Consider the following 23,978-nt stretch of genomic DNA (forward strand, 5'->3'; position numbering starts at 1 on the left):
TAACGCAGCGAATGCTATGTACATATGTACGTATGTGTCTCATCAGGCCTCACTCAAAAGCAATTAGCGCGCACAGTTGACACCGAACAATCACACACACGAATTTCTGGTAAAAATGTTACTTTTGTTTAAACAATTTGGCTGATATAAGAATGGAACCAAGTATGTTTTTTGAAGCAGAACGAAGGTAAATATTTCAAGGTTTTACTGGAAAGTAGAATTTTTCAAATCCATCCTTCCGTTTATGAGTTATAGCTGTGTAAACAAACATTTTATGATTTTTTACTACATTTTTGCAATTTTCCACGCCACTATAATATATACCTCCAAATTATATTAACTGTACCATCTCACGTAACTAAACTTTCAAATGCAAAAAACCGTTTTAAAATCGGAGCATTCTGTGTGAGTTTATATGCATACATCGCATTTAGTGACTTTATTTTATAAGATTTATAGACAGAATATACCACGAACAGTATTCCCGCCAAGATTCCAAGGGCTTTTGATTTCGCCCTGCAGAAATTTTTAATTTTCTTTTACTTAATATGGTAGGTGTCACACCCATTTTACAAAGTTTTTTCTAAAGTTATATTTTGCGTCAATAAACTAATCCAATTACCATGTTTCATGCCTTTTTTCGTATTTGGTATATCATTATGGCATTTTTTTCATCTTTCGTAATTTTCGATATCGAAAAAGTGGGCGCGGTCGTAGTCGGATTTCGGCCATTTTTTATACCAATACAAAGTGAGTTCAGATAATTACGTGAACTAAGTTTAGTAAAGATATATCGATTTTTGCTCAAGTTATCGTGTTAACGGCCGAGCGGAAGGACGTACGGTCGAGTGTGTATAAAAACTGGGCGTGACTTCAACCGATTTCGCCCTTTTTCACAGAAAACAGTTATCGTCCTCGAATCTAAGCCCCTACCAAATTTCACAAGGATTGGTAAATTTTTGTTCGACTTATGGCATTAAAAGTATCCTAGACAAATTAAATGAAAAAGGGCGGAGCAACGCCCATTTTGTGGTCGTTCTTCGATTTTGCTAATTTTTATTAAGCATACATATAGTAATAGGAGTAACGTTCCTGTCAAATTTCATCATGATACCTTCAACGACTGCTAAATTACAGCTTGCAAAACTTCTAAATTACCTTCTTTTAAAAGTGGGCGGTACTACGCCCATTGTTCAAAATTTTACTAATTTTCTATTCTGCGTCATAAGTTCAACTTACCTACCAAGTTTCATCGCTTTATCGGTCTTTGGCAATGAATTATCGCACTTTTTCTATTTTTTCGAAATTTTCGATATCGAAAAAGTGGGCGTGGTTATAGTCCGATATCGCTCATTTTAAAAAGCAATCTGAGATGAGTGCCCAGGAGCCTACATACCAAATTTCATTAAGATACCTCAAAATTAATTCAAGTTATCGTGTTAACGGGCGGACGGACGGACGGACATGGCTCAATCAAATTTTTTTCGATACTGATGATTTTGATATATGGAAATCTATATCTATCTCGATTCCTTTACACTTGTACAACCAACCGTTATCCAATCAAAGTTAATATACTCTGTGAGCTCTGCTCAACTGAGTATAAAAATTACTATCACTAAATCAGTTCGGAATAATTCCAAGAAATTTCTAAAAATTATTTCAAAATGATTTCGTACTGGTCAAAACCGACGCTGGAAATAGTTCTACCAGCATCGGTTTTGACCAGTACGAAACCATTTTGAAATAATTTTGTCTTCATTTACTGAAAAATTGGAGAATCGTGCAAACAGTTTTCAAGCAACTTCCCAATAAGATAGAGGCTTTAAGGAGGGAGTATACTTTAGACCTCGATGTCGTAGAAATAAAAAAATATTGGTTCTCTAGTTGTAAAGAGTTGCAAAACTATCGATGGCACTAACTTAAGTAATTTGTTTAATGTACTCCAAAATACTTTCAGCAGACTTTCGGCAGCAGAGAATGTTGCATTTTAGATCTTATAACGACTTAATCATGTTTAGAAAAGACGTGGATGACACACATAGATACACAATAATTGTGATGTTGGTCTCGCAAAATAAAAAAAAATCTGTATAGGTTCCCAATAGTTCTGGGGTTCCTCAAAAAGAAAAAAAAAAGTTTGGCATTTTAGACAAACAATTTTTTTTTCTAATTTATGCATACCAATCTCAATCATAGGCTACTCACATTTTGTCTAAAACCTGAAGTACTTAGAAATAAAAATTTTACAAAAAAGTTGCATAGGAAGCGTTTAAAGGGAGAAAAAAGTGAAGTTTGGAAATTTTAAAAAGAATTTTAAGAAGTTTCTCTGAGTAGCTTTTCAATAGTTTCGGAGGTCCTGAAAAGAAGACAGAAAGTTCTACAAAATGACGCGAAATATTAAGACTTTTTAAAAAGTCTGAAAATTTATTTATTTTAAAGATCGCGGATTTGAAACGAGCTCAAGGCCTAACAATAATTATTTTATCATTATTATTGTTATGATAAATTTTTTCTTAATTGAAAAAATTATTAAATTAGAATAGAAGAAAAAAAAAATTTAGACATCTGCCAAAGCTCTTAAATATTAAAAGATTTTAAATATAAACAGTTCTTTTGACTTTCAAGAGAACGTTCTGGAAATCCTGAGTAAGAGACAGAATGTATGCAAAATTCCGCCAAATATTCACAATTTTTCAAAAGTTCAAGAGTTAAACAATTAAAAAAACAAAAAACAATGTTGCTAGTTTTAGAGTTCTTGAAAGGGGGAAAAAAGTTCTGCAAAATAACGCCAATATTTAGACTCTTTCAAATATCAAAAAATTTAACAATTAAACAAAAATGCTTTAAGTAGCTTTTCAGTAATTACAAAGTTCCTGAGAAGGACAAATAAATTAAGCAAAATATTCACATTTTTCTACAGGCTCAAACAATTTTAAATTTTTAAAAAATTAAAAACGGTTCTTCTGAGTATCGTTTCAACAGTACTGGAACAGAAGTAGAAAAAGTTTGAAAAGATTTTAATTGCAACAAACAAACAAAATTGAATAAAAGCTGTTTTGAATATCTTTTTAATATTTGTATAGATCCTGAAAAAGCGAAAAATATTCTGAAAAACTGAAAAAAGTAAAGTTTTTCACTAATTCTGGAGTTCCTAAAAAGAAGAAAAGTTTTAAAATTTTTAAAAGTAATTTAAAAAAATTGTTCCAAGTAGCTTTTTAATAGTTCTGGGTTTTCTGTTTTTCCAAAACACACAATCTGAAATATTCAAGAAAATACAAAAAAAAAAAAAAAAAAAAAATAAGAGCAAAAACTTCTCAAAAAGTTTTAAAGCTCACATTTTTCCAAAAGTTTCTGCAGTATTACGACAAATGTTGATACTTTTTTAAAAGGTAAAAAAATAATTAAAATACTAAACAATTTCTAACAGTTCAAGAAAAGGAAAAAACGTCTGCAAAACTGCGCTGTCAAAAAAATTAAAAAATAAGTCTTCAAATTCTGTATTTTTCAATTGTTCTGGATTATCTGGAAAAAAGGAAAAAGTCAAGTATAAAAAAATTGAATAAAGTTGTTCTAAGTAGTTCCTGAATAGTTCTATAATTTCTTAAAAGTAGAAAACAACCCTTGCAAATTACGAAACTTTCACATTTTTCAAACCTCGAAAAACTAAAAATTAAAAAAGGCGGGATAAAAGCTACGAAAGCAGATGCCGAAAATTTTAAATACATAAAAAATAAGTTACTACAAAGAAAGTACAGAAGTTTCGAAGTTTCTGAAAAGAAGAAAGCAATTTCTGAAATATTACGTACGTAAAGCCAAGGTTTATCTGAACTCTGTTAAGTACTTTCAGTCTCAAGAGCTTTAATTTAATAGGAAACCTATTCAGTTCGGATTTGAAAAGGCTGAAAGTAAATACTATATATGTAATTGATAATAGAAAATGCTCGCAATATGTTTTGAATTCGAAATCAAAACAAGACAGCCTATATAATTTTTGTAATTGTGGCAGTGTGACAAGAAAATATTTAAATTTAGGTACACTCGATCATGATACAAAAAGGAAGGTAGTTCCACTCGAAATTTTTTGACGTATTTGGGGATTTTTGAAGTTTCATAATGTTTGTTGTTTCGCCAGAAGCGTTGCCATACCGTTACTGTTTAAGGCGAAATTGTGGTTTTTCGAGATGGAAATTTCCTTTAGGATGAAAACGCAATGGTGATTTGAGACAATAATAATATACTTTAGCACGATTTATGAGCATATATATCGATTGAGAATACAGTAAAACATGCAATTTTATTGAAAAATAGTGGCTAATGACTCATACATTGGTTAATGACTCATATCTTTATGGCAGCTCGACCCATAGACAGAAAAAAAAAAATACACGAAAAGTCCTGTTGTTCTAACATGGCCCTATTATCATTCCCCTACAGTGGAATTTCTCAAGGCATGTTCAGAAAAAGTGTACCTCGAAAGTCTGCAAATCTATGTTAATGCTAAAAGGGCACATAATATATATAGACGGGGCTGCCCCAAGGTGACCCCTGGTACAGTGGGCAATAACTAGTGGCTAACCTGCAGAGCTACAGGGTAATGTTCTCCCTAAAAAATGGTTTAACAATTCCCTCCTAAAGCGCAACGCTTGAATTATACAATAAATAAAAAAATAAAAAATGTGGACTTGTAGCCAATTTATCAAGAAATTGCAGTGTCGGTTTATAAGAACATCCTTTGAGCAAGCAATTGACGAACGTGTTTGTTTTGTCAAAATGTTCTGAACAAACGTACGGACACTTAAGAAGGCTACTTCTTCCCTTGCTTTGCATACTTCGATCCATGTTTCTTCCACCAAAACAATTTTCGAGAGCTCGAAAAACTTATTAAAAACCTTCTTTTCTAGGCTGATATATCGTATTAAAATATTTACAAGGCATGGGGCTCATTATACTCAGTTGAGCAGAGCTCACAGAGTATATTAAGTTTGATTGGATAACGGTTGGTTGTACATATATAAAGGAATCGAGATAGATATAGACTTCCATATATCAAAATAATCAGGATCGAAAAAAAATTTGATTGAGCCATGTCCGTCCGTCCGTCCGTCCGTCCGTCCGTCCGTCCGTCCGTCCGTCCGTCCGTCCGTCCGTCCGTCCGTCCGTCCGTCCGTCCGTTAACACGATAACTTGAGTAAATTTTGAGGTATCTTGATGAAATTTGGTATGTAGGTTCCTGAGCACTCATCTCAGATCGCTATTTAAAATGAACGATATCGGACTATAACCACGCCCACTTTTTCGATATCGAAAATTTCGAAAAACCGAAAAAGTGCGATAACTCATTACAAAAGACAGATAAAGCGACGAAACTTGGTAGATGGGTTGACGTTATGACGCAAAATAGAAAATTAGTAAGATTTTGGACAATGGGCGTGGCACCGCCCACTTTTACAAGAAGGTAATTTAAAAGTTTTGCAAGCTGTAATTTGGCAGTCGTTGAAGATATCATGATGAAATTTGGCAGGAACGTTACTACTATTACTCTATATGCGCTAAATAAAAATTAGCAAAATTGGATGAAGAACACGCCCACTTTTTAAAAAAAAAAGTTTTAAAATTCAAATTTTAACATAAAATTTAATATCTTTACTGTATATAAGTAAATTAAGTCAAAATTCAACTCCAGTAATGATATGATGCAACAAAATACAAAAATAAAAGAAAATTTCAAAATCGGCGTGGCTCCGCCCATTTTCATTTAGTTTGTCTAGAATACTTTTATTGCCATAAGTCGAACAAAAATTTACCAATCCTTCTCAAATTTGGTAGGAGCATAGATTCTATGACGGTAACTGTTCTCTGTGAAAATGGGCGAAATCGGTGGAAGCCACGCCCAGTTTTTATACACAGTCCACCGTCTGTCCTTCCGCTCGGCCATTAACACAATAACTTGAGCAAAATCCGATATATCTTTACTAAACTTAGCCCACGTACTTACCTGAGCTCACTTTTTCTTGGTATAAAAAATGGGCGAAATCTGACCATAACCACGCCCACTTTATCGATATCGAAAATTACGAAAAATGAAAAAAATGCCATAATTCTATACCAAATACGAAAAAAGTGATGAAACATGGTAACTGGATTGGTTTATTGACGCAAAATATAACTTTGGAAAAAACTTTGTAAAATGGGTGTGACACCTACCATATTAAGTAGAAGAAAATGAAAAAGTTCTACAAGGCGAAATCAAAAGCCCTTGGAATCTTGGCAGGAATACTGTTAGTGGTATTGCATATATAAATAAATTAGCAGTACCCGACAGATGATTTTCTGGATCACCTGGTCCACATTTTGGTCGATATCGCGAGAACGCCTTCACATATACATCTAAGGGCCACTCGCTTTTAAAACCCTCATTAATACCTTTAATTTGATATCCATATCGTACAAAAACATACCAGAGTTACCCCTGTCCCACCCTAATGGCGATATCTCGAAAAGGCGTCCACCTATAGACCTAATGTCCACTCCCTCTTAAAATGCTCAGTAACACCTTTCGTTTGATACCCATATCGTACAAACATTCTAGAGTCACCCCTGGCCCACCCTAATGGCGATATCTCGAAAAGGCGTCCACCTATAGACCTAGTGTCCACTCCCTCTTAAAATGCTCAGTAACACCTTTCGTTTGATACCCATATCGTACAAACATTCTAGAGTCACACCTGGCCCACCCTAATGGCGATATTTCGAAAAGGCGTCCACCTATAGAACTAAGGATTACTCCCTTTTAAAATACTCATTACCACCTTTCATTTGATACCCATATCGTACGAACACATTCTAGAGTCACCCTGGTCCACCCTAATGGCGATATCTCGAAAAGGCGTCCACCTATAGACCTAATGTCCACTCCCTCTTAAAATGCTCAGTAACACCTTTCGTTTGATACCCATATCGTACAAACATTCTAGAGTCACCCCTGGCCCACCCTAATGGCGAAATCTCGAAAAGGCGTCCACCTATAGACCTAATGTCCACTCCCTCTTAAAATGCTCAGTAACACCTTTCGTTTGATACCCATATCGTACAAACATTCTAGAGTCACCCCTGTCCCACCCTAATGGCGATATCTCGAAAAGGCGTCCACCTATAGACTTAATGCCCACTCCCTCTTAAAATGCTCAGTAACACCTTTCGTTTGATACCCATATCGTACAAACATTCTAGAGTCACACCTGGCCCACCCTAATGGCGATATCTCGAAAAGGCGTCCACCTATAGAACTAAGGATTACTCCCTTTTAAAATACTCATTACCACCTTTCATTTGATACCCATATCGTACAAACACATTCTAGAGTCACCCTGGCCCACCCTAATGGCGATATCTCGAAAAGGCGTCCACCTATAGAACTAAGGATTACTCCCTTTTAAAATACTCATTACCACCTTTCATTTGATACCCATATCGTACAAACACATTCTAGAGTCACCCTGGCCCACCCTAATGGCGATATCTCGAAAAGGCGTCCACCTATAGACCTAATGCCCACTCCCTCTTAAAATGCTCAGTAACACTTTTCGTTTGATACCCATATCGTACAAACATTCTAGAGTCACCCTTGGTCCACCTTTATGGCGATATCTCGAAAAGGCGTCCACCTATAGAACTAAGGATTACTCCCTTTTAAAGTACTCCTTACCACCTTTCATTTGATACCCATATCGTACAAACACATTCTAGAGTCACCCCTGGCCCACCCTAATGGCGATATCTCGAAAAGGCGTCCACCTATAGACCTAATGCCCACTCCCTCTTAAAATGCTCAGTAACACCTTTCGTTTGATACCCATATCGTACAAACACATTCTAGAGTCACCCCTGGCCCACCCTAATGACGATATCTCGAAAAGGCGTCCACCTATAGACCTCATGCCCACTCCCTCTTAAAATGCTCAGTAACACCTTTCGTTTGATACCCATACCGTACAAACATTCTAGAGTCACCCCTGGCCCACCCTAATGGCGATATCTCGAAAAGGCGTCCACCTATAGACCTAATGCCCACTCCCTCTTAAAATGTTCAGTAACACCTTTCATTTGATTCCCATATCGTACAAACACATTCTAGAGACACCCCTGGTCCACCTTTATGGCGATATCTCGCAACGGCGTCCACCTATGGAACTAAGGATCACTCCTTTTCAAAATACTCATTAACAGCTTTCATTTGATACCCATATCGTACAAACACATTATAGAATCACCCCTGGTCCACCTTAATGGGGACATCTCGAAAAGGCGTCCACCGATAGACCTAAGGCCCACTCCCTCTTAAAATGCTCAGTAACACCTTTCATTTGATACCCATATCGTACAAACAAATTCTAGAGTCAGCCCTGGTCTACCTTTATGGCGATATCCCTAAATGGCGTTCATCCATAGAACTATGGCCTACTCTCTCTTAAAATACTCTTTAATACCTTTCATTTGATACACATGTTATACAACCACATTCCAGGGTTACCCCAGATTGATTTTCCTTATTTTGTCTCCATAGCTCTCAACTGAGTATGTTATGTTCGGTTACACCCGAACTTAGCCTTCCTTTCTTGTTTTTTCATTATACCTTTCATGAACATGAAATGGTATATTAACTTTGGTCCGATGTTTGTAACGTTGAGAAATATAGAAGATAGACTCACCATTAAGTATACCAAAAATATCAGGGCGACGAACTGAGTTGATATAGCCATGTCCGTCTATCCGTCCATCCGTCCGTCTGTCCATCAGTCTGTCTGTTTGAACGCAAACTAGTCCCACAAATTTTGAGATATCCCAATGAAATTTTGCACAATGTTGTATTTTTGTATTATATTAGACATTTGTCGGATCCGGTAGGATCGGACCACTATAACATATATCTCCCATACAACCGATCGTTCAGATAAGACGATTTTGGTCATTCCTGCCGCAATTTAGAAAGTATAAACGTGAAACTCGGTGATATATATTTTAATATATCATAGAAGATTTTCTGGAAAAATCTTTGATCGGGGCTATATATAGTATATATCCCATACAACCGATCGTTCAGATAAAAAGATTTTTGGCAATTTCTCTCTTAGTTTTCAATATAAAAACGTGAAGCTCGGTGATATATTTTAATATATCATAGAATATTTTCTGAAAAAATCACCTTGATCAGAGCTATATATAGTATATATCTCATACAACCGATCGTTCAGATAGAAAGATTTTCAGCAATTTCTCACTTAATTTCCAATATAAAAACGTTAAACTTGGTGATATTTATTCTAATATATCATAGAAGATTTCCTGTAAAAATCATTTCGATTCGAGCTATATATAATATATATCCCATACAAACGATCGTTCAGATCAGGGGGATTTTTGCCATTTTTATACTCAGTTGAGCAGAGCTCACAGAGTATATTAAGTTTGATTGGATAACGGTTGGTTGTACAGGTATAAAGGAATCGAGATAGATATAGACTTCCATATATCAAAATCATCAGGATCGAAAAAAAATTTGATTGAGCCATGTCCGTCCGTCCGTCCGTCCGTTAACACGATAACTTGAGTATTTTGAGGTATCTTTATGAAATTTGGTACGTAGGTTCCTGAGCACTTATCTCAGATCGCTATTTAAAATGAACGATATCGGCCTATAACCACGCCCACTTTTTCGATATCGAAAATTTCGAAAAACCGAAAAAGTGCAATAATTCATTACCAAAGACAGATAAAGCGATGAAACTTGGTAGGTGCGTTGACCTTATGACGCAAAATACAAAATTAGTAAAATTTTGGACAATGGGCTTGGCACCGCCCACTTTTAAAAGAAGGTAATTTAAAAGTTTTGCAAGCTGTAATTTAGCAGTCGTTGAAGATATCATGATGAAATTTGGTAGAAACGTTACTCCTGTTACTATATGTGTGCTAAATAAAAATTAGCGAAATCGGATGACGAACACGCCCACTTTAAAAAAATTTTTTTTAAGTCAAATTTTAACAAAAAATTTAATATCTTTACTGTATAAAAGTAAATTATGTCAACATTCGACTCCAGTAATGATATGGTGCAACAAAATACAAAGATAAAAGAAAATTTCAAAATGGGCGCAACACTGCCCATTTTCATTTAATCGTCTAGAATACTTTTAATGCCATAAATCGAAAAAAAATTTATCAATCCCCGCGAAATTTGGTAGGGACATAGACTATATGACGATAATTGCTTTCTCTGAAAATGGGCGCAATCGGTTGAAGCCACGCCCAGTTTTTATACACAGTCTACCGTCTGTCCTTGCGCTCGGCCGTTAACACGATAACTTGCGCAAAAACCGTTATATCTTAACTAAACTAAGTTCACGTACTTATCTGAAGTCACTTTATCTTGGTATTAAATATGGCCGATATCCGACATAACCACGCCCACTTTTTCGATATCAAAAATTACGAAAAATTAAAAAAAATGCCATAATTCTATACCAAATACGAAAAAAGGGATGAAACATGGTAATTGGATTGGGTTATTGACGCAAAATATAACTTTAAAAAAAAACTTTGTAAAATGGGTGTGACACCTACCATATTAAGTAGTAGAAAATGAAAAAGTTCTGCAGGGGGAAATCAAAAGCCCTTGGAATCTTTGCATGAATACTGTTCGTGGTATGACATCTATAAATAAATTAGCGGTACCCGGCAGAAGATGTTCTGGGCCACCCTGGTCCACATTTTGGTCGATATCTGGAGAACGCCTTCACATATACAACTGCCACCACTCCCTTTGATACCCATATAGTACAAACAAATTCTAGAGTCAACCCTGATCCACCTTTATGGCGATATCCCTAAATGGCGTCCACCTATTTCTACTCCCTCATAAAATACTCTTTAATGCCTTTCATTGGATACACATGTCATACAAACACATTCCAGGGTTACCCTAGGTTCATTTTACAACATGGTGATTTTCCCTTATTTTGTCTCCAAAGCTCTCAGCTGAGTATGAATTGTTCGGTTACACCCGAATTTAGCCTTCCTTACTTGTTTGCAATAATTTCAAAAACTCTGACTTAAAATTCAGTATGTCCAGATTATTTTGGTTGTTGTGTGCCGCTGTAATTATTTTGGGCGAGATAATAAAGATACAACTAACTTGTTTTTTCAATTACTATGAGAAAAGCTATAAAGTCGTCGGCACGCACAAGATATTCCCGCTCTTATTTGATGCTTTTGTCTGAAATAAGCTTAGCAAAGATATTTAAGATAAACTAACAAAGACCAAAGCTTACGACCTTACTGAATATGTGTGCTTAATTTTTTGTTTTTGTTAATTAACACTTTTATGATTATTTAAGGTCATTGAAACAGCTAATTAAAATTAAAATTATTTTCGCAATGAAAACTTGCGCCTTATGTTTGTTCTTGTTAATTTAATTACTCTTTTCAATGTTGTGCTCAATAAGGAAGTAACTTTCATTTAAAGTTGTCAAAAGCAAAATCCTATCAACTTTTATACAAAAAAAAACCGCGAAAATATCAGAGTTGGGGGTAGTGCATTAATACACCAGCCTTCACTTACATTCGAGTGGTAATATAAAAAATATCATCCTTACTCAGCTATAGCGAAAGTTGCAATTATTGCAATCATTTAATTTTTTCACTAACACTCAACTGAGAGAAAAACAAAGAACACAATTATTGGAAATTTTTTATGCATCCACTGAATGGGTGGAGATACATTTTTGTGCACTGGCTGAAGCTAAAAAATTTTCAATGAAATTTTAAAGCTGGTAGTGAACATTTTAAAGCTGGTAGTGAAAAAAATTTCAGCTTCAGCCAGTGCACAAAAATTTTTCTCCACTCATTCACTGGATGCATACAAAACTTCCAGTAATTGTATTCTTGGTTTTTCTCTGAGTTGAGTGGTAGTGAAAAAATTAAATGATTGCAATAATTGCAACTTTCGCTATAGCTGAGTGAGATTGATATTTTTTACATTACCCCTCGAATGTAAGTGAAGGCTGGTGTATAAATGCACTACCCCCAACTCTGATATTTTCGAGGTTTTGATGTTTTTTTTTTTAAAGCTGGTAGTGAAAAAAATTTCAGCTTCAGCCAGTGCACAAAAATTTTTCTCCACTCATTTCAGTGGAGACATAGAAAATTTCCAATAATTGTATTCTTTATTTTTCAATGAGTATAGTGGTAGTGAAAAAATTAAATGATTGCAATAATTTTTTGTTTGTCGTGGCAGTACTATCACTAAGCTGGGAAAAAAATTGTGCACTCAGAGTTTTCCAATATAGTGTAATGATAATTAATCAAAATTTAATGCACTACCCCCAACTATGGAAAATATGACAATCTCCTGTTCTTTAATTACCAGTGTCGTAAATTTTTATTAGACGTGAATCATAATTTTTCTAACAAACTTAACAAGTACAATACAATCTTTTATAATCCATTTACACATGAATTATGAAAACAAAGAAATTTAATGTCTAACATAAAGTTTTTAACAACTCCATACGGCTCAATGCTGACATAATTGAACTAATTTTTATTAAAAACAAAGCATATAATTACACACAACTGTATGAATCCACCTTCATTATAGTTCATATTTGCAAATAAATCCGGCGTGACATAAAATATAAATTTTCAAAAAAAAAAAACAAGTAAGGAACGCTAAGTTCGGGTGTAACCGAACATTACATACTCAGTTGAGAGCTATGGAGACAAAATAAGGGAAAATCACCATGTAGAAAAATGAACCCAGGGTAACCCTGGAATGTGTTTGTATGACATGGATATCAAATGCAAGGTATTAAAGAGTATTTTAAGAGGGAGTGGGCCATAGTTCTATAGGTGGACGCCATTTAGGGATATCGCCATAAAGGTCGACCAGGGCTGGCTCTAGAATTGTTTGTACAATATTGGTATCAAACGAAAGGTGTTAATGAGTATTTTAAAAGCGAGTGGGCCTTAGTTCTATGGTTGGACGTCTTTTCGAGATACCGCCATAAAGGTGGACCAGGGGTGACTCTTGAATGCGTTTGTACAATATTGGTATCAAACGAAAGGTGTTAATGAGTATTTTAAAGGGAGTGGGCCTTAGTTCTATAGGTGGACGTCATTTAGGGATATCGCTATAAAGGTGGACCAGGGGTGACTCTAGACTGCGTTTGTACAATATTGGTATCAAACGAAAGGTGTTAATGAGTATTTTAAAGGGAGTGGGCCTTAGTTCTATGGGTGGACGTCTTTTCGAGATATCGCCAAAAAGGTGGACCAGGGGTGACTCTAGAATGCGTTTGTATAATATTGGTATCAAACGAAAGGTGTTAATGAGTATTTTAAAAGGGAGTGGGCCTTAGTTCTATGGGTGGACGAGATGTCGCCATAAAGGTGGACCAGGGACGATATGGGTATCAAATTAAAGGTATTAATGAGGGTTTTTAAAGGGAGTGGTGGTAGTTGTATATGTGAAGGCGTTTTCGAGATATCGACCAAAATGTGGACCAGGGTGACCAGGACATCATCTGTCGGGTACCGCTAATTTATTTATATATGTAATACCACGAACAGTATTCCTGCCATAATTCTAAAGGCTTTTTGATTTCGCCCTGCAAAACTTTTTCATTTTCTTCTACTTAATATGGTAGGTGTCACATCCATTTTACAAAGTTTTTTTCTAGAGTTATATTTTGCGTCAATAAACCAATCCAATTACCATGTTTCATCCCTTTTTTCGTATTTGGTATAGAATTATGGCATTTTTTTTCATTTTTCGTAATTTTCGATATCGGAAAAGTGGGCGTGGTCATAGTCGGATTTCGGCCATATTTTATACCAAGATAAAGTGCGTTCAGATAAGTATGTGAACTGAGTTTAGTAAAGATATATCGATTTTTGCTGAAGTTATCGTGTTAACGGCCGAACGGAAGGACAGACAGTCGACTGTGTATAAAAACTGGGCCTGGCTTGAACCAATTCCGTCCTTTTTCACAGAAAACAGTTATCGTCTTAGAATCTAAGCCCCTACCAAATTTCACAACGATTGGTAAATTTTTGTTCGACTTATGGCATTAAAAGTATCCTAGACAAATTAAATGAAAAAGGGCGAAGCCACGCCCATTTGGAAATTTTCTTTTATTTTTGTATTTTGTTGGACCATATCATTACTGGAGTTGAATGTTGACACAATTTACTTATCTAATAAATAAAATTATTCTGTCACGGTTTTAGAGGCTGAACTCCTCCGAAATGGCTGAACCGATTCTCATGAAATTTTGTGAGCATATTGGGTAGGTCTGAGAATCGGCCAACGTCTACCTATTTTTTCGCTACGTTTCTAGGGTCTTAATATAAAAACGTGGACCCGGGTACCCCTAGAATGTGTTTATGCAATATGGATATCAAATGAAAGCTGTTGATGAGTGCTATAGTACAGGATAATTTACATACAACTGGGAGGCTAGGGTCTCGAGATATAGCCCAAAACGTGGACCCGGGTACTCCTAGAATGTGTTTACACAATATGGATATCAAATGAAAGCTATTGATGAGTGCTATAGTACAAAATCATTTTCATACAACTGGGAGGATAGGGTCTCGAGATATAGCCCAAAACGTGGGCCCGGATACACCTAGAATGTGTTTTTATATTATGGGTATCACATTGATGCTGTTGATGTGTGATACAAAACAGAGTAAATTTTACTCCGCTGAGTGACTAGGGTCTCGAAATATAGGCCAAAACATGGACCCGGATACCGCTGGAATGTGTGTGTTATGGATATCAAATGAAAGCTGTTGCTGAGAGCTCTGAAGTTCACTGCGATAATTGCGATATTCGATTTAGTCGCATCAACCTGGCGAAACTGATAAATATGCATGCGAAGCCGAAAAAAGACATGAACTAATAATACCCACATACTTATTTGCATACGTCCTACTCGATTTGCCTTAAATTTCGTATATAAATTTGACTATATTAGTATTTACTATGCTTTTTGCCGGGAAGTATAATAGAGACGGACTGGGACTGGGATTAGGACTAGGACTGGGAGTGAGGCTGAGACTCGGAGTGGGACTGGAACAAAATACATACCACCCTCTGGGACTGGCAATAAGAGATGCAGAAGAAGGAGAAAAACTTGAGAGAAGAGAAAAGAGAGAAGGAGACTGAGAAAGAGATAGAATGAGACGAAGATGGAGATGAAGCGAAAAAGACGGAGGGAGGAGTGAATAAAGAGATTAGGAAAAAGTGTAGAGGAGTAGAGCAGAGTTAGACGGAAAAAGCTTATTAAAATGTATGCAGATAGGCCGAATTTAGTGCAGAACAACGTCTGTCGGGTCTGCTAGTATACTGTAAAGATATTAATTTTTTTGTTAAAATTTGACTTTAGAAATTTTTTTTTTTAAAGTGGGCGTGGTCGTTCCCCGATTTCACTAATTTTTATTAAGCTTATATATATACGAGTAACGTTCCTGCCAAACCTCATGATGATATCTTCAACAACTGCCAAATTACAGCTTGCAAAACTTTTAAATTACCCTTTTTTAAAAGGGGGCGGTGCCACGCCCGTTGTCCAAAATTTTACTAATTTTCTATTCAGCGTCATAAGTTCAACTCACCTACCAAGTTTCATCGCTTTATCCGTCTTTGGTAATGAATTATCACACTTTTTGTGTTTTTCGAAATTTTCGATATCGAAAAAGTGGGCGTGGTTATAGTCCGATTTCGTTCATTTTAAATAGCGATCTGAGATGAGTGCCCAGGAACCTACATACCAAATTTCATTAAGATACCTCAAAATTTACTCAAGTTATCGTGTGAGCTCTGCTCAACTGAGTATAAAACAAGTAAGGACGGGACTGTTTTCGGCTGTGCCGAAGACTTCCTACCTTTCATGAATGGGGCTGAACAATAATCTTATGCCGTTCGTAATCTCCGAATAATCGGATGTATAAGATAAAAAATATATAATGAACAGATCTACATACCTAAACGATTTTTAAGATAAATATAAAATAAAAAATAGGTAGGTACTTTGTGTGAGGATGCAAAGTTTCAGGTTTTTTGTGGTCTGCGTGTAAAAACTATGACTACAAATCACGTATTTCAACAATATATGACGTAAACGTAACTATTTGATGAAATTTGATGAATTTTGAAGCTTCTAGCCGTAAAAAAGGGGCAAAAAAATACAGTTTATATGGGGTATATAATATATATAAAACCGATCTCTATGATTTTTTTAGATAACAATATATGCTATATACGTAAGCATTTGGTGAAATTTGAAGCTTCTAGCTGCTAAAATGGGGCAGAAACTGCGCAAAGTTTCTTATCTGAACAATCGGTTGTATGAGATATATACTATATATACCACCGATCTCAATGATTTTTTCAGACAACAGTATATGCTATACACGTAAGCATTTGGTGAAATTTGAAGCTTCTAGCTGTTAAAATGGGGAAAAAATTGCGCAAAGTTTCTTATCTCAACAATCGGTTGTATGAGATATATGCTATACATACAACCGATCCCTATGATTTTTTCAGACAACAATAATGCTATATACGTAAGTATTCGGTGAAATTTGAAGCTTCTAGCTGTTAAAATGGGGAAGAAATTGCGCAAAGTTTCTTATCTGAACAATCGGTTGTATGAGATATATACTATGTATACCACCGATCTCAATGATTTTTTCAGACATCAATATATGCTATACACGTGAGCATTTGGTGAAATTTGAAGCTTCTAGCTGTTAAAATGGGGCAGAAATCGCAAAAAAAAATATATATATACTATATATATACTATATATACCATCATATATATATTATATATATCACCGATCTCTATGATTTTTTGACACAGCAATATATACTATATACGTAAGCAATCGGTGAAATTTGAAGCTTATAGCTGTTAAAATTGGGTAGAAATTGCGAAAAGTTTCTTATCTGAACAATCGGTTGAATGAGATATATACTATATATACAACCGATCTCCATGATTTTTTCAGACAACAATATATGCCATATACGTAAGCAATCGGTGAAATTTGAAGCTTCTAGCTGTTAAAATGGGGCTAAAATTGCGAAAATATATATATATATATATTTACTATATATATATACTATATATACCACCATATATATACTATATATACCACCGATCTTTATGATATTTTCAGACAACAATATATGCTATATACGTAAGCATTCGTTGAAATTTGAAGCCTCTAGCTCTTAAAATAGGGCAGTAATTACGAAAAGTTTCTTATCTGAACAATCGGTTGTGGGGGATATATACTATATATACGACCGATCTCATCAACTTTTTCAGGCAACAATATGTACAATATACGAAATTATATGGTGAAGTTTGAAGCTTCAATCTGTTAAATTGAGTAAGATATGACAAAAATCCTCTTTTTCTGAAAAATCGGTTGTATGGAGGATATATGCTATAGTGGTCCGATCCGGCCGATTCCGACAAATATCTAATCGGACACCCAAATACACCCGCTCACCAAATTTTATCAAGATATCTCAAAAATTGAGGGACCAGTTTGCATACAAACAGACAGACGGACAGACGGACATGGCTAAATCAACTCAGCTCTTCAACCTGATTATTTCGGTATACTTAATGTTGTGTCTATCTATTTTCCTTTAAGGACTTACAATTTCGGGTTTCGTGACGAAATTAATATACCATTTCATTTTCATGAAAGGTATAAAAACAAAAAACAGATAAAGTCACATGCTAAATTTATTACCGTTAAATCAATTGCAAGCATTCATAAATTTACGTACATTCGCAACAAAACTTATTTGATTCGCTGTAAAAGCCTAAGTGAGCGGGTGTTTATAAAAATATTTACGAGGATATTGATTTTGTTCGCATTAATAAGCTTTGTTGTTTATGCTTGTTTGAAATTGTTTTGAACACCTTCAGGGTTTAATTTCATTTGCAATAATTTGAATTTCTGACCACCATTTATTGATGTCTCGAAGCCATTTACTTCCCTTTTTACTGAGCTAAGCTGATTTGTTGCTCTTATGTAGGTGACTGTATAGCAAATGAGTTATGTTTTGTGCTAAAGAATTTAAATATATTGCGCGTTGAGTAAAATAGCTTTATTCATTCAACGATAACCAATTGATTTAGTGTACGGTGATTTTTTTGAAAAGGCTTCCATAAGCGATCTCACTATTGAAATAGGACTTTTAGTAAATTTAAAGCTTACATTTTAATACTATCTTATTAAAATCAAAACTTACCTGCTATTGTGGTTGTTGTAGCGATAAGGACATTCCCCGAAGGCCTTGGGGAGTGTTATCGATGTTGATAGTCCTATGCCGGATATAGATCCGGTACGTTCCGGTAACAAGCACCATTAATGGATTAGCCCGACCATCCCACCCTCCTACCTCCTACATCCATGGGGAGCTTGGGGTCCCCAGAGCCTCTGCTATTAAATAAGCAGGAGTTGCCTCGGGTATGTGAGGTTGACAATTGGGTTCCGAGAAGCTATATCTTGCGCTGGCAACCCCTTGAAAGGGTTGCGCTACACATATGTAAAGCGCGATAACCCCCGAAAAGGTTTAGGCTGAGTTACTCTTCCAATTTGCTTCGTGTTCCTTTTATTAATTTTTCTTACAAATTAGCGGGACGGGATCTACTTGTTTTATGCCGACTCCCAACGGCATCTGCAAAGCAGATGAGTTTTCGCTGAAAGGTGTTCATGGCAGAAATACACTCGGAGTGCTTGCCAAACACTACCGACGGGAGACCACGCTTAGAAAAATTTTCTTCTAATTGAAAAACTTGTTTCTAAAATTTTTTGGACGGGGCGTGAACCCAGGATCGTCGGTGTGGTAGGCAGAGCACGCCCCCTTCACACCACCGTGGCCGCGGAATGAATCAATTGATAAATTTTAATCACGCAGACTGAGCCACTTAATTTAGTGTCGAGCGGCTCGCGAGCTTAATTAGTATAACAAGATTCGGGAATCTCGCGAGAGCCGAGTTCTCTAGATCAGTGGTCACAAAACTTGGAACTTTGCCTGTGTTGGTAAGTGTAAAAACGTCGTAGTCGTAGTGATCTAGTCGTTGATGTACGAGCAACCAGGAAAGACTTATGCTCGCACGTTTGTTAATACTCAAAAAATAAACGCTATGAAAGTATCATTACTTGAACGAATGTTTGTTTCTAGCAATGAGGAATAAACAATAGTATCTTTAGATGTTGTTCTAATGCATATTCAACGGCTACTAAACATACAGCCTCTGTTCTAGTGCCCCGAAATTATCAGTTTTGTCCGAGAAGATGTCGGTAGCGGTAATTTGTATGCTGCTAGAATTGAGACTAACATCATACAAGTACTTATTATGTAGGCGGCGACAGTGACAGAGATTATGTCCTTCATATTAAAAAAAGTTTTTACTCTGAAAGAAAAAAGCTCGTAAAATCAAAAGAATTACTGTTGAATTCAACTGAAGTTTCTGTAAACTTTCAAAAGGCTTTTGAATCAAACTCGCATAAATTTTTGTTTATGAATACGCAAAAATCCTGTCACATACGCAAATACGTTTAACGCACGCATTTTAATGGAGAATGGCACATCGAGGACACTGGCACCATCTAACATGGGAAAGTAGCCAACTTCCAAATTTTGTTTCAAGCAAAGCATAAGAAGAAAAATTGGACGTTTGCTTTTGCTTAGGGTGCTTTCACAGTTTGCTAGTGAAATTGTTATTCCAAGTTGGTTTTACTTCTCTAAAATTTTTCACAGTTAAAAACGAAAACTATTGAAAGACAGAGATTTCTGTTGCAACATAGTCATAAGAAGATGGTAGTGAGAGGGTACCGAAAACGTAAGTTTCTATTTAAAATAAGCTGTTTGGGATGTAGAGGATCCATGAAAAAACAATAAAACTTTGCAGGTAGAAGTAATTACGGCGCAAGCTGTTTGACCTTCTAAAGAGTTTCCCAGACTTCGACAACGAATACCATAGTTATGAAATTCATTCTGTGGCGAATCTCCCACAAACCCTACTAAATCTACCCACCAGAGAAGTGATCCTATTTTGCAAAAGCCAGGAAAAAAACTTATTTTTATTGCACAAAATGCAACTCCCACCTCTGAATTCACCTATTTTTTTATTCATTCTATACAAAAGAACTAACTAAGTAAAATGAACCGTTAATTTATAACCTGGCAAGTGTGGCTATTTTTCTGCAATAAAACTGAATTAGGTTGTAAACTTCTATGAGGTACTTATCTCTTTTAACAAAGCTATTTTCCCCATCACTTAAAAGTATATTTGTAATGCATTTGGCCGGCTGCCGTGGTGTGGTGGTGCCCCGCTTACCACACCGAAGATCCTGTGTTCAAATCCATGGCAAAGCAACATAAAAAGCTTAGAAACAACATTTTTCATTTACAAGTTTTTATAAGCGCGTCGTCACTCGGCAGTGATATGGAAAACACTCCGAGTGTGTTTTTGCCATGAAAAGACTTCTGACTTCTGAGTGAAAACTCATCTGGTTTACAGATGCAATCTCACAGTGGTCCCAAACACCAAGCTAGTCGGAAAAAGTCAAATTTTTTGAACACAGCGGGAGAAAATATTTTGAAAGAGGTACGTTTTTAATTGTCTATAGTGTATAACTGTTCACTTATTTCATCTCAACTCGTTGTAGTTGCTTTGATTTATTGCTTTTAACAGAGGCAATTGAAATGCACTGCTGATCTTCATATAATAGTTGATTTTTAACAGCGCAAGTGAAGTGAGTGCACAAAAATACAGAAATTGTGTTTCAAATATTTTTTGGTGATAAGGTGAAAAACGTAAGTTTAAGAATTAACACCACTAAAATATGTTAAAAATTGTATTTTATGTAGTCAAAAATGTATTATGGTACATGTGTACCTCATCGTAAAATTTTGTTTTATTTCCCAATTACTATTAAAGTTTTAGTTAGTACTCCACTCGTATCAACCTTTAGTTTTGCTTTTATTGCAACCTGTGTGTTAATAACTTGTAAGTTCTTTCATTATTGGCTGCCAGAATCTGCTTAATACTCATTATTTCGTTTTCAGTAAACATGTCGAGGTAAAGGAGTGAACTTTTCAATGTTTGGTGTGGCGAAAAGCGGAGCAATAAAAAAGAAGATCCTGTTTTAGAACATATTTATAATAAAACTGAAGTAGATAATAGAGAAAATGAGGTTTTCGCGCAGGCCAATCGAACAAAGCAAGTGTTTGAAGCTAACAATAAAAGTTGATTAGAAGGAATGTTTATTATCCCAAAAAAAGCTTTGTTGAATGTTTCCGATGACGATATACCTTCAATGTCTCATGGGCGCCCTTCTAAGTAGTTTTTATAAAAAGTCGATAGAGCGAAAAGAATGAAGGTAACACAATTAGTTGATAATTGGCCCCGGAGGAATTGACCTTTGCTGCTAGAACAAGTTGAATAAATCTGGGAAGGGAAATGCTGCATACATTATAAGATCCATTGACTCCTCACAAACTAGAGCTCAAAAAATTAAAGAAGAATTGTGCTCTTCTTCTAAATCAGCAATACCTTCTTCCAATAATGCAGCTTTAGCTTTGTATATCGACGGCGATTACGCAAAAAGCTCTTATAACATCATGCGAGCAGGGGGGAGGAACGCAATGCTAATATATATCCATCGTACGAAAAACTTTTGGCTGCTAAGACTGAGTGCTATCCCAGCAGTGGCATTAAAGAAGAAGTTAAGAAGTTAATTATTTGGAATTTAGTAGACCATACCGCAAAAAGGCTTGTAAAGCTGCAAAAAGAAGTACTAGAATTGTATAATTGTAATGAACTTATTTTGTCATATAAGTGGGGATGTGATGGTAGCAGTGGACATTCGCGATACAAACCCTTCTCATCGTTATCGCAGTGCTGAGCTTTTAAGCAAAGATGTGTTGTCACTGCTTTCAGATGTATCACTGAATACAATCCGGAAGTGGTATCAGAAAGTGAAGAAGATTGTGAGAAATTAATACAAAATTGAATTCTTAACTATTTTTTTTTTTATATTTTGTATACAATTTAAATATGTTTTAATAAACGTTAATTTTATATGGAGCGAAACATTATAATTATATTTCCCATCAAAAAAATACACTTTCCACAGTAGTGAAATAATTAATTGGTAATCAAAAATAAGGTGCTAACATGAATGGCTATTCAATCTTTGAGGAGCTTTAAACGAAATATATTTTGTCAACTTTGATTATTAACCGCCACCTCCAAATGAAAAATGATCTTACTGCAAATTCACATTTTACATAAAAAAAAAAAATGTAGAGCCTCATATATTTGGAAGAAAACTTCCAGTTGATTCCTCTTCTTTACGGTGGAATAAGCCACGTCACCCACTTTTCTATGTAGAATGCCGTTTTCTATGTAGAAAACCCGCCAACATTTATATTTGCTCTTTATTGGTTTAAACTATACATACGGTTAAACGTTCACCTATTGATTTACAAATGCATTTAAGCACCTCGTATTACAACTCCAGTTACGAGCTCACAATGCCGAACTTTCGCATAACTTATACCTCCCGTACAAAAATACGCTCAGATTCATGTGCACTCGACTCAACTGCTTAGTCGTCAGACATCACAACATAAATCAACCGAATTTAAGTTCCCCCTAAAAATTTAATCATTTATATAATTCTTTTTTTATCCGGTAGGTCAACAGTTCGTCACTTGGTTTATTTGACTATTTGTATGTGTGTGTGTGTGTGTGATTCGGTAGTGTTGCTTTTCATATAAATATTCTCTATTGTTATTATTTTTTCTACGTTTCTTGAAGGCTCGCGTGTTTCTGCATTAATCGCGGACGCTTCGTTAATATCGTCTCTTAACGCTGTGCTAAGTTGCTGCTAGTTTCCATAGTTGTTGTTGCTGAAGTACATTCAGAGTTAACTCTTGCCGGTCGGCTGCCGGACAAAGCTGTGCACGAACTCAGTGCTTTTGATTGTGGGGACTACTTTTGCACTGCATTGCATAAAAATTAGTTCAGTTAAGTGAATGGCTTCAGCAAGTAAGAGTCACGCGTGAACGCTTTCAAATAGTAAAGTACGACGACGGATAATTATATTTAAAAATAACGGTGTTCTTAATTAAATCATCATTAACAAATTTTAATAAAAAGTGATGCGTTTTAAGTTTATAGTTACTGAGGAGATTATTGTAGTTTTGTTGGGTTTTAAGTGCGTACAATCTTAAAACAATAATAATAATAATAATAAATTTAGTTTCAAACATACAATTGAATATTGAAGAGCAAACAGTTGAAAAATGTGCTAATAAAAAATTCAAATACGATATATAAAACTAAAAATAAAAATTTTAAATATTCTCCAGTTGGCCAGCCTACTTTTTAACGTTCAAAAATTGAAAAAAAAAAATTTGCATACAACTTGGATTAACACAATTTGTTACGGTAAGTGTAATAAAAATCTTTACAGCAATAAAAAATAAAAACTTAATGTTTGGTTTAGAATGTAGCCGATTTTGAAATATGCTAATAAAATATCTGAAAAATTTGAAAGATTTTGAAAAAAATCATCTTAGTACATATGTTGTTGTACAATATATGATAAAAATTAAATTTTGCATAAAAAGCATCTTAATTTGAAACGATATTCATTTGAATTGCTGCAGTACTATAAACTTAATCATAACAACTCGAAATATTTTATAAACATCAAGGTGAAATGATAAGATGATTGTTATGTCTGTTTGAACTTTATGTGATTCGTTTCTTTGTTCGATTAGCTTAAACAAAATTATCAACAGTCAATAAAAGACTTCAGAAACGAACTTTTTTTTTTTCTTAACCTACAGTCTGTTCTATACTATCTATG

The sequence above is a fragment of the Eurosta solidaginis genome, chromosome 2 (assembly GCF_040869045.1).
Source record: "Eurosta solidaginis isolate ZX-2024a chromosome 2, ASM4086904v1, whole genome shotgun sequence".
Classification (NCBI taxonomy): domain Eukaryota; kingdom Metazoa; phylum Arthropoda; class Insecta; order Diptera; family Tephritidae; genus Eurosta; species Eurosta solidaginis.